Consider the following 16,503-nt stretch of genomic DNA (forward strand, 5'->3'; position numbering starts at 1 on the left):
TAACAATTAATAGGTAATTATCATTGCCATTTAAGTGAAATTACTGAACTTAAATATACAAGTTTGATAAAAATCATCATTAAAGAAGAAAATTTCAAATGGCATTTAGAGGCTTTTGCATCTGAACTCTTCATATATATATATATAACAATTAAGGGTTATGAAACCCTAAATTGCTTTTTCAAAAAAAACAAAAAAAAAACAATATACATATATATATTATATATATAACTAGATTTATTTTTCCGTCTCTTTCTCTATGTTGATGTCTGCATTTTCTTACATTTTTTTTGTCCTTATGTCTTTAATTTTGTTTTTATGTATTTGTTCATTATTAATATTGGCTAAGGTGTCTTTATTACATTTATAATTACACATTTAAGTACCCTTTAATATAAAGTAACTGCATGTACTATAGGGTCAGAAGTCAGGATTAGGCTTAGGTTTGGTTTAGGGTTAGTTGCATGCAATTTATAGTTGTTGCTATCGTAACTATAGCATGTAACATTATTATAGATACCTTTTCTTTCCACAATTTCCATAATGAAAAATCTTAATTGTGACCCACTTATACACACAAACTATACATTTTGTATTGTGTGTGTGTGTGAGCATTGCATGAATGTGCCGTCCGTTCCTCTGCCTTTCATCCGGCGTTTCCACAGATTTGTCGTCAGAAGTTGGCGGAGAAGCGCCGCGTGATTAGTATGCATTAAACGCGTCTGCTGTAGTTGTAAAAGTAGGGCCTGTTTGTGCGTCCTGTAAGTGTGATGCTGATGAGCACGAGGCCTGTTTGTTTTCCCCGGTGCCGTAAACAGACTCATTTAGAGCGAGAGCTTGATTTCCCCTGAGCGAGAACACTACCTGTCAGCATCAGCACACCTGAGCATTACCCATCAGGGTCGCCAGCACAACATCACTCAGCAAGAACACACACACTGATGGTCACCGTCCTGAAAACTCTGGAGTTAACTTCAACTTAATGGACTTGATATGATTCAACTGATTATGGAGATTTGCATGAATCTTGGCAGTTTTCTCTGTGTTTACGGTGTGAGTGGGAGTTGAAAAGCTCACAGTCGAAGATAAAGAAAAGAGCCTGTCAACAGAAGACGTGCGACGTTCAAATTCAATTAAACACAAATGAAATTATTAGCATTACATTAATACCTTTTGGTGGATTAACATGAATTTAAAATATTGTCTCCATGGCAAAATAGCATAGAAATGTTAATAAGTCTCTAATAAAAGAAATGAACACTATCATAAGTGTGTGTGTTTGATTGCCGAAGCAAAGCAAAGCTAATCTGTATCAATCTGATTTGATGTTTTATGCACAACAGGTCATAAGGCCGTAATTACAGTAATCGTCTGTCATCGTTCGTCTCCAACAGAGGACCTGTGTGTGTCTGGCTTTACAGATTCAGAGAGAGGACTGAAAGAAAGGTGAACAAAGTCGTATTATTATTTATTAATAGAATATGACACGATCAGCCGAAGGAGCTGCTTAACCATTAGTCATTTAAAACACATTAGATCAACACACACATTTATTATGATATTATTTATTACATATGTATTCATTTATAATGGGCAGAAGGGGATTTTTTTTTTTTGCCACCAAAATATAAATATTTTTAAATATTTTAATTATAACAGAAGGACAAAACAGGAAACTTGGGTAAAGTCAGATAAAATATTTATTTGATAAAACTATTACAGCTTTACTATGCAAAAAAATAAATGCATAGAAAACCAAAATGCATACATTAAGTTATTAATATTTCCATTGGTTCTCTTTTGCTCATAATTTCTTTGGCCTGGCCAAAAATTATGTTGCACAATTTGTCGGGTTTTATTGCATTATTATCGCAAATAAAAAAGCAATATTCTTAATACACTATAAAAATGAATATGCTTTATCTAATCAATAAAATTGTGGCAACAGATTACAAGCAATATTATTAATTAAATTGAACAAATTAGAATTGAGTAATAGTTAATCAAATTAACATTCTAATTAATTCTAATTTGTAGAATTTAATTAATAATATTGCTTGTAATATGTTGCCACGATTTTATTGATGAGATAAAGCATAATATTTTTTTTCAGTGTAATTACTAATAATATTTTCATAAAAGGTGATGTCGTCAATATTTCTACATCACTGCTGTGACTGTAAAAAAATATTGTTGGTTTAACTTAAAAAAAATGAAGTAACCTGGTCGCCTTAACTTTAAGTTCATTGAAATTGAAAAATTGAGTTACTACAATGGAGATGGATTTAATAATCAGAAACTCAAAATATGTTATCTGAACCGCATAAATTATCTAAGTTGATTTGACAGAAGAAAAAACGTGTTTTTCAAGACGTATGAATTTACTCAAAGGTCACGACCTCTAAGCTGGGACGATAAGCTCAAATAATAATGTGATTCTTTCTCATGTTAATGTTACATATCATACTCTTTGATGAAAGTAACAGGACACCAAACTGCGTGTTTGGAAGGGGTTAGAGACGTTAAAAACGGATATTTGAGCTGTTCCAAGCTTTGTTTGAACTCACTAATAGAGCAAGGCTGTTTGCAAGGCAGAACGTGTGCGCGTGTGCCTCATCACAATGAAACAGACCTAACTTCTGTGCGTAGAAAACTAGAGCGTGACTGCCGCATTTGAATATGAAATAGCCAAAGATTTCTGTTTCAGACACCTTGTACATTGTGCAAACAAAGCCACTGATTCCGGGGAAGAAAGACGAGTGAATTTAAAGCAGGCCTTTGTCGTTGTTTATAACTGTGTTGTCTTTGTTCCCATTTTTCCTCTGCAGGCAAAAGAATGGGCTGAAATATTTTTAAACAGTAATTACCTGGCCGGGATCCGACAGAGGGGGATTAATGGAGGAGCGTGGAGCGTCAGGTTCCAGAGATGTGTGTGCTGGAAGGTACGGAGAGAGAAACACACGCTTCTCCGTCACACGCGGGAAATGAGCGAACGGCAGATTTCTGATGTCAGGCTGTCTCTCACGCCAAGCCCGTCGCAAACCAGCAAGACCCATTTAGTCTTTCAAATCCAGTCTGGGAGATGTTTCAGGATTTCACTTTTTCCTTATTTAACCCTTTTGTAGTAGTTAAACCAACCCGATTTGGTGCTAGTCAGCGTTCAGTATGTCCTGCGGCGGTTTCACATCTTTGAAAGAGTATTTCAGTAATAAAGCTGTTCGTGAATGTAAAGTTTTAAAGATCAAAGTAGTCTTTTTACACAAATAATCGATTTTCAACAGCCGTCAGCAATTCCAGTCTCACTTCCTGTTACAAACATACGTAATAATGTAACTAAAAGTTACTTTAAAAAAGTAAATAGTTATAGTTACTAGTTACTTCTCACAAAAAGTAACTGAGTTACATTATTAAGTAACTAATTACCTGGAAAAGTAACTATTGCGTTGCTTTAAAAAAAAAATTAAAGTTTAAATAGGTGAAATAACTTGGAAACCCCCAATATTAAATATGTTAAATGAATGAAATGGACAGTAAATAGAAACAAATATTATTATAAAATATTGTACACTAATCTTCACTATTTTAATGTTTATTGTCTCTTACGCCAAGCCCGTCGCAAACCAGCAAGACCTGTTTAGTCTTTCAAATCCAGTCTGGGAGATGTTTCAGGATTTCACTTTTTCCTAATTTAACCCTTTTGTAGTGGTTAAACCAACCCGATTTGGTGCTAGTCAGCGTTCAGTATGTCCTGCGGCGGTTTCACATCTTTGAAAGAATATTTCAGTAATAAAGCTGTTCGTGAATGTAAAGTTTTAAAGATCAAAGTAGTCTTTCTACACAAATAATCGATTTTCAACAGCCGTCAGCAATTCCAGTCTCACTTCCTGTTACAAACATACGTAATAATGTAACTAAAAGTTACTTTAAAAAAGTAATTAGTTATAGTTACTAGTTACTTCTCACAAAAAGTAACTGAGTTACATTATTAAGTAACTAGTTACCTGGAAAAGTAACTAAAAGTAACTATTAAAAGTTTAAATGGGTGAAATAACTTGGAAACCCCCAATATTAAATATGTTAAATGAATGAAATGGACAGTAAATAGAAAAAAATATTATTATTATTATAAAATATTGTACACTAATCTTCACTATTTTAATGTTTACTGTCTCTTACGCCAAGCCCGTCGCAAACTAGCAAGACCCGTTTAGTCTTTCAAATCCAGTCTGAGAGATGTTTCAGGATTTCACTTTTTCCTTATTTAACCCTTTTGTAGCCCGATTTGGTGCTAGTCAACTCTCAGCGTATGTTTGTATAAACCAGACCTCTGCGTTCAGCGTTCAATATGTCCTGCGGCGGTTTCACATCTTTAAAAGAGTATTTCAGTAATAAAGCTGTTCGTGAATGTAAAGTTTTAAAGATCAAAGTAGTCTTTTTACACAAATAATCGATTTTCAACAGCCGTCACCAATTCCAGTCTCACTTCCTGTTACAAACATACGTAATAATGTAACTAAAGTGTTGGGGAAGTTACTTTAAAAAAGTAATTAGTTATAGTTACTAGTTACTTCTCACAAAAAGTAACTGAGTTACATTATTAAGTAACTAATTACCTGGAAAAGTAACTATTGTGTTGCTTTAAAAAATAAATAAAAGTTTAAATAAGTGAAATAACTTGGAAACCCCCAATATTAATATGTTAAATGAATGAAATGGACAGTAAATAGAAAAAAATATTATTATAAAATATTGTACACTAATCTTCACTATTTTAATGTTTACTGTCTCTTACGCCAAGCCCGTCGCAAACTAGCAAGACCCATTTAGTCTTTCAAATCCAGTCTGGGAGATGTTTCAGGATTTCACTTTTTCCTTATTTAACCCTTTTGTAGCCCGATTTGGTGCTAGTCAACTCTCAGCGTATGTTCGTATAAACCAGACCTCTGCGTTCAGCGTTCAATATGTCCTGCGGCGGTTTCACATCTTTGAAAGAGTATTTCAGTAATAAAGCTGTTCGTGAATGTAAAGTTTTAAAGATCAAAGTAGTATTTTTACACAAATAATCGATTTTCAACAGCCGTCGCCAATTCCAGTCTCACTTACTGTTACAAACATACGTAATAATGTAACTAAAAGTGTTGGGGAAGTAAGTAATTAGTTATAGTTTCTAGTTACTTCTCACTAAAAGTAACTGAGTTACATGATTAAGTAGCTAATTACCTGGAAAAGTAAATTGCCGTCAGCAATTCCAGTCTCACTTCCTGTTACAAACCTACGTAATAATGTAGTTAATTTGCATAATGCAAGTCTATGGTTTTTTATCTGTCAGGTAGACCAGTCTAATTATCCATCAGGTAGATCGCAAAGCGTACAGGTAGATGGTCTCACCTCCAGCACTCTTAGTATATCCACGGGTGTGCCCCAGGGCTCAGTGCTGGGACCACTCCTATTTATATTATACTTCAACATTTTTGCAAATATTCATTTCTATGCCGGTGATACTGTGATAAACTGCTCTGCTGCCACACCAAACCAAGCTCTTTGTCAGCTACAACTTGCTTTTGATACTGTAGAATGTACCTTGTTTGATTTAAAACTTGTTTTGAATGACGACAAAACTAAACTTCCAATGCGAAATCTAAGCTACAAAACCTTCCAGGGCTTCGAGATTAAGACTGTATCCCAATACAAATGCATTGGTATACTAAAGTACCACGCTGTAAGCTGTCGACCAATCACAACAGACTGGGCCATCTGACCAATCAGAGCAGAGCAGCTCTCGGAAAGGCGGAGTTTAGGGAGACTGAATCTTCAAACGAACCGTTTCAGACTCTGATGGGCTGGTTTCAACTAAAGTTTGGCCGTTTTGGTCGAGTTTTGGGTATCTGAAAATGCACACTTTTGAAAACGGGTTTCATAGTACAAGTTTTTGAAAACAGTCTCCGTGTAAACAGCAAAAATGTGAATCTCTGAAAACGTTATGCACATGCACAATATGCACGAATTACGTGTTCAATCTATAGTGTTTCACTGCCATGCCATCTGAGCCTGTGTGTAGAATACAGGGTTTTTATTCGCTTTTGCGGATCCGTGTGAATGAGGTAATGTGTGATGTATATTATGAGAAAATTTAAAGATTTTTTTTAACCTTGGATGTATGTAAAACTATTGTAGGAGAACCTTTAAAATAGCATCATAAGGCCACTTTAAAGTTGAAGTTTCTTTTTTTTTTTTACTTTAAAAGGGTCTGACTTCACTCTAATCAAACTTTTTGCGAACGTCTTAACACACTCTTTGCATCCACATGAATATTCATGTTCAAAGAGAGTAGCTTTTTTGCATCCTTTTGTCACTAACTCATAAAAGTCCAAATAGATAATCACTCCGACTTTAAAATGCATGTGGTAGAGATTTTGTTGGCAACACATATTGACTGTTGCATAACTCTTTAGTGTTTGCATAGAAAAAGCACATTATCACTGGTGCTATAGGCTGTAGACACACAGTTTCATCTGAACATTATTTTCTCATTGTATTTGTGAAGAAATGTTTGAGCGCTTTAGGATCCAGGCTATCAGACTGAGGCTTGTGTCTCCCTTCGGCACATCAGAACATGTTTTCCACTAATACAGAGGTCTGTAGTTAATTGAGAGCGCTTCATAAACGTGTCTGATTTATAATAGGACATAAAGTGATTCCTTCCATAAACCACCAGTGCAATCTACAGTCTAATTACAACAACACCATAAATCACCAATAAATCTGAGGAAAACAATATAAACATACAAAACTTTGCTAGAAAGTAAACAGTGTTAAAACTACGAAAAGAGTCATAAAAGCTCATTTAAAGGCTGATATTATGAATATCATAGAAAATTACAGCGGTCTATAGATGGTAAGCAATGCATTATTGCTGTGTAATGGCAGATCGCTGTTATTATGTCGGAAGTCTATCCGGCTAGCCATGAGAAGTTGAACAGGAATCATAAGGGGACAAATGAGCAATGGGAACATATTAATTTACTTTTTATGATTGTTTCCTCACAGGTTTCCTCATTCAAACACCCTATTGTTAAAGTAAACAGACAAATATCATTAACTCTTTCCCTGCCATTGACAGATCACTGTTATACGGATCAAAACACAGGCGAAAAAGAAGCAGAAGGCAAGGCAAGTTTATTTATATAGCACATTTCATACACAATGGCAATTCAAAGTGCTTTACATAGAAGAAATTAAAATAATCAAAAGAAATTAGAATAATTAAAATAGTTTAGAATAAAAAATAATAATAATAATAAAATACAGTAAATTATTAAACAATTTAGAATCAAAAATAAAATGAAGTGCAGTAACAAGCGACAAAAGCATAGATGATGCATGTAGGCTAGTCATGATTTTCTCCAATTTTTGTTCGAAATGTTGCTATTTTTTATGAAATTTACCCACATTCAAGTGTTCATAAAAAAAGAATGCATGAAACTAGAATATAAAAAATGTAGTTCTTTCTGTTCTTTCTTTTGATAAATTGCATGATCAGATATTCATACAACAAAATATTTCAGGGATCATGAAACGTTTGTGAAAATGGCCAAAAATGCTGGCAACTTTTAAAAAAAAATACTGGCAAGATACTTGCAGAACCCGCCTCGACTAATTTTATTTGATATATTTGGCAAGGCAACATTTCATCTAATATTTATATTTTATTTTATGTTACCTTTATGTCAATTCCTGAATATCCAGCCCAGACAGAAACATACAGTAGCGTCGGCCCAGATCCGAGCCGACACTATGTTTCTGTCTGGGAAATGTTTAATAGTAGGGCTGTGTAAAGATTAATTGCGATTAATCGCATCCAAAATAAAAGTTTGTGTTTACATAATATATTTATATATAAATACAGTATTTACATGCAAATAATTGCATATGCATGCATGTGTATTTATATGAAGAGTTCAGATAAATGTCATTTGAAATTTTCTTCTTTAATGATGATTTTTATCAAGCTTGTATATTTAAGTTCAGTAATGTCACTTAAATAACAATTAATAGGTAATTATCATTGCCATTTAAGTGAAATCACTGAACTTAAATATACAAGCTTGATAAAAATGATCATTCTAGAAGAAAATTTCAAATGGCACTTAGAGGCTTTTGCATCTGAACTCTTCATATATACAAAATAATCATACACAGCACACACATATATTTTGCAAACACAAACTTTTATTTTGGATGCAATTAATCTTTGCACAGCCCAATTTAATATTTTTAGAGCTTGATTTAAAAGGATAGTTGACTTTAAAATGAGCATTCGTTCGTCAAAATCAAAAGGAGAAGTGTAGCAGAGTGTATGAGCTACTTTTTAGATACAATGAAAGAGAATGGGAACCAGAAGAAGTCAAATTCCCAAAAAACACCATTAAATCAAAATGAAAGAATACAGTTACGGTTCACTCTATGATAAGAGAATACAGGTTTGACTCCTGTTGCTGACTGTGTGAACAGTACATTTCCACACTAACACCTGTAAGTTAATGTGGTTATAAAAGCCAAAAACTGACCGCGTGAATGTAGTTTCAATGCATCTAAATCCTAAGAAAGTCGACCTTAAAAAACATGCATTTAGACACAAACACGTGCATGCAAACATATGCAAGCGAAAGCATGAAACACAAAGATATGAAGTGCATTATCGTGCTGTAATCCTGTTAGCGGAGGAAACATGCTGTCATTGACTTCTCCACCCCAAACCCACAGCATGTGCTCCATCCAGAGCAACTCTTTAATGATCCATGCTGGGACAATCCTTTATTATCACAGCAATATTTAATATTCAGCCAGCATGGGAAATCAATGCTCGCTTATGCTGAACTCATTTTACTCGATATACCTTCTCTGAGCTCGGAGAAGAACAATAAAATGTCAAAAACTCAATGACGGTTGCCTGATTGTGGAAACGGAGGCGCGTGTCCATCCATAAATGTTGTTCAGAGCGCTCCATTATACAGTGTTTTCTGTGTACGCTTGACCAAATTCAGATCATCGTGCATCTGGAAAGCAGAAAATGACAGTGCTCTCGTCTATACGCAGCTCCTATTAGCATTAATACCATCTGTTAGTCATCAGGAGAAGTCACTCATGCCTTAATAGTCTGTCTTTATGTATCATAAACATTTTAAGCTCAAAGCTGTCATAGATGATTAAGTGTTCCATTATCTTTGCTTTTCTTCTCCAAGTTCATCTCAAGTCTTCTGCGAGCTTTCCGGAGACTTCTGAACGTTCATTCCATGTCGATGAAAGGCTTTTAATGCACAGCCACGAGTGCTTCGTATTTGCACTTTATATCAATAATACAAAATAATAATAATAATACAAAACAAAAGTCAAACAACAAATCTGATGTTAAAAATATATTTTTTAAAATTATAATTCAATATTATTATGACTATTAAGAACTGACAAAAGCAGATAACAAAAAAATAAATATAAATATGACAATAAAAATTATTTCAAAACACTTCTAAGAACTCAAATAGAAAACAAATAAAAAAATAACAGACAAAGCATTTAGCAAAATTACTAAAACTAAATGTAAAAGTTGTCAAAATATTGATAGTATTATAAAAAAATATTTAAAAAAAATAATAAAAAAAATTAATGGTATTAAATATTTATGAATGAAAATATCAAATATAAATATTTAAAAATTCTAAAGAGCGAATGTATATGTGGTACAAATGTTTATAATTTGATGAGAAATGTTTAAGTTCATAGACGTGGGAAATCTGAGCACACTTTGGGTCAAATATGGACAAACCCAAACGTTGGGTTAAATATTTAATTTAAAAATGTAATCCAGCGGCTGGGTTTGTCCATATTTGACCCAAAGTTGGGTTGAAACAACTGCACACTCTAAACAATGCTGGGTTGTTTTAACCCAATTTTGGGTAAAATATGGACAAACCCAGCCATTGGGTTAAAAATGTAGTTTAAAAATGTAACCCAATGGCTGGGTTTGTCCATATTTGACCCAAAATTGGGTTAAAACAATACTGCATTGTTTAGAGTGCAGTATTTCTTTTAGAGTGTACTGGAGATGCTTTTGCCATTATTATACTGTTTTTTGTTTGTTTGTTTTGTAATTTTGAATAGGAAATCAATCAACTCAATTATCATTCATGCATGAATATATTTATCAGAATTATGAGTCATGCAAATATCACACTTTAAAAAATGCTGGGTTGTTTTAACCCATCTTTGGGTCAAATACAAACTCAGCCATTGGGTTAAATGTTTAAATAACATTTTTAACCCAACATTTGGGTTTGTCCATATTCAACCCAAATTTGGGTTAAAACAACCCAGCATTTTTTTAGAGTGCAGAGTTTGAGACATTTCTGAAACTAGTTTGAACGAGGATGTTAAAAACGTGGAGACGTGGATCCTCTCGTACACCTTTTTTATTTATTAGAGGAGGAACTGTGGTCCACGCAGTGAGAAGTGGGTAATCTGTGTAACTGTGTGCAGAGCATGGTGTGTGTTCAAGCACCTGCTCATCAGAAGAGTAATATGAATGCACAGTGGGGTGGTGTGGGTTTAGCTTCACCAGCTGCCATCTGCTATCAATATCATTAGCATTCGCCATGACCAATTGTAATATTAGATTATTGAATACCCAGAAGGTGATGAATACAAGCACAAAATTCTGCATATGATTACGGCATGTGAGATGTGTTCAGGCTACAGACGTTTACCTTGGAAATGTGACTTATTTAGTGCATGACGCAAATAAAGCTGCTGTTTTTCAGTTCAGATCATGTCAAACTTCATCTCAGTGTTGTTGTTGTTAACTAAAACTATTTAAAAAAAAAAGAAATATTTAAACAAATGCTATTCATTTAAATATATAAATAAAAAATTATAAAAAATTTAAATTTGTCAAAATAAATACAAATTAAATTAAATATAAATTATTATTTTGATGTAAAATAATAGAAAGCTAAATAGAAATGTAAGGAAAACTAATAAAAATGACAAAAGCAAATAACAAAATTACTATAAATATATAATAAATAAAAATGTATTTATATTAAATAAAAATTATAAAAAATTAAAATGTATCAAAATAAATACAAATTAAATTAAATATAAATTGTTATTTTAATGTAAAATAATAGAAAGCTAAATAGATATGTAAGGAAAACTACTAAAAATAACAAAAGCAAATAACAAAATTACGGAAAAATAAAAATAAATATAAATGTGACAAAAGTTATTTCAAAGTACTGCCATAAAGTTAAATAAAAGCTAAATAGAAATCAAAGCAGATAACAAAAATACAGAAAAATAAAAATAAAAATGTGTATGATAATATTTACAATTTATAATAAAATATCAAATATAAATATTAAGAAAAAGTAATAAAAATGACAAAAGCACATAAAGAAATTCTAAAACTCGAAATGTTCGAGGTTATATTGAGATGTTTTGAGAGATGTTTCTGAAACTCACATGAGAGATAACTGGGGTCATTTTCATGTCATTTTCGTGTTTCTTGAATACAGACGGTTATTTGTAGGGCAGACACAGTCTACAGTGTTTTTTTCAGGTCAGATTGGCATTAAGAGCCTGAATGGAAACATTTGACACATCTAGCGATAAAAACAACTCGACCACATGTGCAGTCTGTCACCTGAACTCAACCTCTTCCTGTCATGTAGAAGAAGGTCTGAAGATGCATGATGGCACTCTGTAATTCGAGCAGCTTTTAAAGAAAACATTTGACCAATCGGAACAAGGCATGCTCTGCAGACCATCTTTAATTCAGGCATCATTCAGGTTTTGCATTAAATATGCATCATGAGCATCTGCTGCTCAGAGCTGGATGCCACGTGGCCTTTAGTGCAAAAAGTATTTAATGCACTGTTTCTGAACTCCTGAAACGCCTCCATTATAGTCTTGAGTTTCTTCCACGTCACAATATTCCTCATTATAATAATTAATGCGCAGAATAAAGGGGCGGGGCCTGGTTGAGTTGAGTTAGTTAGTAGTGTGTTAAACTGGCGGTTATGGTAAGGGGCGGGACATTTCCCAAACACACTCGACCAATCACAACACACTGATCCAACCGACCAATCAGAGCACAGTGTGGTATTCAGAAGGAGGGGCTTCATAGAGACAGGAAGTAAACAGAGCGTTACTGACAGACTGGGAAGAGAGGAGCCGCAACAATGGAGGATATGAGGAGAATAATCAACATTCAAGCAGGAAAACCTGTTCTAGAAGAGCCGAAAAATAAAAGACTTTGTAAAAGGGTGTGATAGTCCCCATTAAGAATATGAAAATGTTATCAATACAGGTTTTTATCGCAATAATCTTCCATCAAAAGAGGCTGATTTACTGACTCTACAACTGAAACCTTATTTTCCCAAAAGTATTGTTTTATTTATTTTTTTATGGAATGAATGTCAACAAATGAACAAATTTTCTAATTTCTGTTCTGGAAATTAATGCAAATTTGTGCATATTTAATTAGATAATGCCTCATTTGCATATTTAAACATAGCATTTCAGAAAACTAAAAATAACTGTCTTGAATTAAAATATTCAGCTGTAGTGTCTCGCCTTAAAGTCCCCCTGTGGTGAAACTCGTTTGTAATGCTTTTTATGTGATGTTTTTTTTTTTTATGTTTATTAAGACACACATGTGCAAGTTGATAAGTGGACAGCATTGCTGACTATTTCCTCCTTAAAACTGCAGTGAACCAAAGACTCAAAAACACGCTTTGAAATCGCTGGTGTTTCTAACGTCACAAACGACCTTGTAACCAATCAGATCAAGTGTATCACTGAGTGGAGGCGGAGCTCATTTGCATATTCATAGAACCGCGCATACTAAATGAGGCAAGGGTGTCGAGTTACATTCTAGATATTTTAAGGCATTAAGAAAACATTTTCAAGGTATGTAATTTGGTGATCAAATATTAGTGTTGGACTTCAGTTATTTAAATGCATTTGTTCAAAACCAAATGATAAAATTAACAATTTAACCTCATATGTATTCTTTAATGCTCAATAGGCTTTGCACGAAAAGACTGGGCGTCCTGCAGTCACAAACAGCTTCACCAGCAATACTCTCTGTGTTATATTATTTTCGGCCCACTTTAATCATTCTACTAACCATAAGTAACTTTACACCTACATGTCAACTTACTCTACTAACCGAACTCTAACCTACAGTCTACTAATACTCTAATGAGAGCTAGTTGATATGTAGGTGAAACGTTACAGAATGCCTTCAAAATAAAGTGCAACCATTTTTCAACTCTTTGTTGCCAAAGAATGGTGTCATTCTCAATACAAATATATTTGCAGCCTGCTTCTGTCAAAACCACATAGGTGTATCACTGCAAAATTGACAGTTTGAGGCTTTCATTCGGAGGGTCTGGAAAGTAGTCGCTCTGATGGTTCTCAGGAAACCAGTCTCTAACAGGCTTTGAAGATCAGAAGAGCTGGTGTGAAGGTGTAACAGTAGATGAAGTCAACAGGACACACAGTGACCTTTAGAGAAGCACACGCTGATGGGTTTGCTTTGTGAAATTGTGCGTATATTTACTGAGTTTTAACGAGTAGAGTTCCTGGAAGAAGCGTCTGCCACTCCAGTTGAGGACACTTGAGCTTCAACGCTGGAAAACCAGGCCAAAATATTTGATCTTCAAAAATATCTTCAATGTCTTTTAGAAGCAATACTACGCTGATTTACATTGCACATGTGTCATAACATTATGATCAGTTGTAGATGTTTTTAAGCAGTTTTTACACAGTTAATTGAGTCGAACATTTTGTTATGTATAAGTTAACTACTTTAAAGTATAGTAAAAATTTCATTTTATCTTTTTTCATTTCAATTTTAGTTACAATTTAGTCATTTTATTGTTTTTTGTAATTTTTATTAGTTTTTTGTTGTCTATGTACTAGTTTTTATTCATTTTATTTTCAGTTCCAGTTTTAGTTATTTTAGTACAAGTTAAACCAAACGAGTAAAATTTGATGAGAAACTTTGATGTTGGTTTGGCCAGCTCTGAACTTTTAAAATAACGCTGAAGTTTGAATGTTTTACTCCAGAGAAAACCATGAATGGATGGATGGATGGTTGAATGGATGGATGGATGTACGTATGGATGGATGCACGGATGGATGGATGAATGTATGGATGGATGGATAGATGGATGCATGGATGGATGCATGGATGGATGGATTGATTGATGGATGCATGCATGGATGGATGGATGGATGCATGGATGGATGAATGTACGTATGGATGAATAGATGGATGCATGGATGGATGCATGCATGGATGGATGGATGGATGGATGCATGGATGGATAAATGGATGCATGGATGGATGGATGGAGGGATGCATGCATAGATGGATGCATGGATGGATGCATGGTTGGATGGATAGATGGGTGGATGGATTGATTGATGGATGCATGGATGGATGGATGGATGCATGCATGGATGGATGGATGGATAGATAGATGGATGCATGGATGGATCGATGGATGGATGGATTGATTGATGGATGCATGGATGGATGGATAGATGCATGGATGGATGTATGTATGGATGGATGCATGAGTGGATGGATAGATGGATGGATGATGGATGCATGGATGGATGATAGATGGATGATGGATGCATGCATGGATGCATGGATGGATGATGCATGTATGGATAGATAGATAGATAGATAGATAGATAGATAGATAGATAGATAGATAGATAGATAGATAGATAGATAGATAGATAGATAGATAGATAGATAGATAGATAGATTTGAAAGACTGTCGGGTTAATTCAGTCAACTCTTAGCAAATGTGTGTGTTTGATGTGCTTCTTCCTCCCGGTCCTCCATCATCATCATCATCATCCTCCTGTTACAGGTGGACTGTTATCTCAGGACCGATTCCCGTGTTTGACAGCACATCTGAATCCAAGGCTGAGGGTTTTATTGTAGTGTCGGCTTCTCGTTGAAATAATTTATGTGGATTGCACAGATGTTGTTCAGATCCTTGTTTTTTTCCACTCAATTACAGAATCCATCTTGCTGTTTTAATTATCCTATGAAAAGCCCATCTTCCTCTCCCACTCCTCTTTTTAAGCTCATATTAAGTCCCCCTGTATGGTCTGGAACTATTTCAATGTGCCATCTCCATCTTTGCGTCTTCTGTCCGCTAGTATTGTGCATTGTTTGTGTTGGCACCTCGGGTTTATCAGGGGGTTTGATGGAAGCGCTTTGTCTCCGCTTCTTGGATGATGCTCAACTGAAGCCAAAGCAAATCCATCATGTTATGTTTTACTTAAAAGTCAACATGAAATCAAAATTGCCCATATTTACTCTCTTAATGCACACTCCTTGTCTTATTGTGTGTGATTCATCTCATTATTTGCTATAAAATCACCAAAACTTTCTCCACCGTTCCTACTATTAACTGTCCAGACATTTCCCCCCGGACTCCTAAATGATTCGGTGCCTGTTTAGAAATCGTACTAAATTGCATTATGATGTACACTATGTAAATATGACAATTAATGTCTTTTAAATGACACAGTACATGTAATATTGAGTAAGAGAAGGTATAAATGAACTCACAGCCGGAATGCATGCACTGTTTGTACTGTTTATTCAGTTGACTATTATTGTTTGTGATCAGCTTCGTCTTAGAAATAATATCTTTCATGACAGTGATAAGAAGTAAAATGGGTTGCAATCTCTAGCTACTTTTTGTATTGTCTATTTGATGCTTTAACACAATAATGACTTTAAATGATTTTGGTGTAATTTCTCAGCCAAATTTGACGTCTTTGATTATTTAAATTTTTATTAGTTTGTTTGTTTTGTTATTTTATTGTATTGTACTTTTTTTTAGCATATTTATATTTTATTTTATCAGTAAATCATTGGAACATTTGTTTTTCCACTTCCATTTTTATAATTTAACCCATTTCAACTTCACTTAAGTTGTACAAGATTTAACAAAAATGAGTTGAAATGACTTGTAAAGTTGAAATGGATGGATGCATGGATGGATGGATGGATGGATGAATGTATGGATGGATGCATGGATGGATAGATGCATGTATGGATGGATGGATGGATAGATGCATGTATGGATGGATGGATGCATGGATGGATGGATGGATGGATGCATGGATGGATGGATGGATGGATGGATGGATGCATGTATGGATGTATGGATGGATGTATGGATGGATGGATGGATGCATGGATGGATGGATGTATGGATGGATGGATGAATGTATGTATGGATGGATGGGTGGATGGATGGATGGATGCATGGATGGATGGATGGATGCATGTATGTATGGATGGATGGATGGATGGATGGATGGATGCATGTATGGATGGATGGATGGATGCATGGATGGCTGGATGGATGGATGGATGCATGTATGGATGGATGAATGTATGTA

General features: G+C 34.4%; 1 protein-coding gene across 1 annotated transcript in view; it reads left to right on the plus strand.

The window, feature by feature from the left end:
* The first annotated feature begins 1,426 nt into the window (after positions 1-1,426).
* Positions 1,427-16,503, plus strand: part of LOC148977077 (uncharacterized) — a 20,081-nt gene continuing 5,004 nt past the window's right edge. The window contains exons 1-2 of the mRNA XM_089118187.1: positions 1,427-1,446; positions 2,829-2,942. The gene's annotated coding sequence lies outside the window, so the exon portion shown is untranslated. The remainder of the gene's footprint in view (positions 1,447-2,828; positions 2,943-16,503) is intronic.

The sequence above is a fragment of the Pimephales promelas genome, chromosome 12 (genome assembly GCF_988280905.1).
Source record: "Pimephales promelas chromosome 12, fPimPro1.hap1.1, whole genome shotgun sequence".
Taxonomy (NCBI): Eukaryota; Metazoa; Chordata; class Actinopteri; order Cypriniformes; family Leuciscidae; genus Pimephales; species Pimephales promelas.